This window comes from Bos grunniens, chromosome 5 (genome assembly GCF_055505025.1).
Source record: "Bos grunniens cultivar Pamir isolate PY7600 chromosome 5, Bosgru_T2T1.0, whole genome shotgun sequence".
Classification (NCBI taxonomy): domain Eukaryota; kingdom Metazoa; phylum Chordata; class Mammalia; order Artiodactyla; family Bovidae; genus Bos; species Bos grunniens.
In genome coordinates this window covers 96,020,455-96,021,327 of record NC_141169.1, presented here as the reverse complement: position 1 = coordinate 96,021,327, position 873 = coordinate 96,020,455, and positions in this window count along the sequence as shown.

The following is an 873-nucleotide window of genomic DNA, read 5'->3' as shown; positions in this document are numbered from 1 at the left end:
AGATGGTAATTGGCAGCCATTAGGAATTTCCATGCAGTATAAGTTAGAAGAAACGAGCTTGTGTGGTTAGTGGACCTCAGCAGGATATCAGGAAGAATTTCCTGATGGTAAATATCAAAAGTTCTGGTTCGCAGGATCAAAGGGCAGCTTCTGGGATGTGCCTATCCCAGGAATATTTTTCAGCCTCAAGCAGGAGACTGTTTGGGTGGTTTTCAGCAGCCCTGTGGATGGATGGGTCTGCCTCCTTGGAATCCGCTGGTCTCATGTTGCCGAGGGGCGTGCCCTCCACCGCTGCTTTCATGGACTCCCAGCCAGCAGCCAACTCCCAGCTCACAGGCCATGGAGTTTTCCCCCCAGAAAGGAACAACTAAGTCTTTCAGTGTCTGTTCCCCACTTGGACCAGCCCTTAGGTATACACTGTGGTTTTTCAGCTCTTCAGCACTTAGGCACTTTCCTTCGGAGCCAAAGGCCTCCTGGGAACAGTGCAGCATTTGTGTGTTGACAGTAACAGCCTGTGGGCCAGAGACACTCAGCCAAACTCTCCCTCTGTCCCACATGGGCTGGATCACACCCCTCATCTGCAATAACCCACACTCGGTCAGCCCCAGCTTGCCCCCAGCGCCCAAGCACCCCACTTCTCTTCCCCCCTTCCCCAACTTCTTACCTAGTTCAATCCCCAGCTCCACTACCATGTTTATCCCAGTGGTCATGCAGGATGATCTCCACCAGCTCCCATCCCACCCACAGGGAACAGTGACACAGAGGTGGCTCATGGCCTGACTCTGAACAGTAGGCACTGAAGAGGGAGGTCCACTCTGCTGAGCTGGGCAGGGGGTATTTACAAGAGGTTAGGTCTGCAAAGAGATGCCAGCC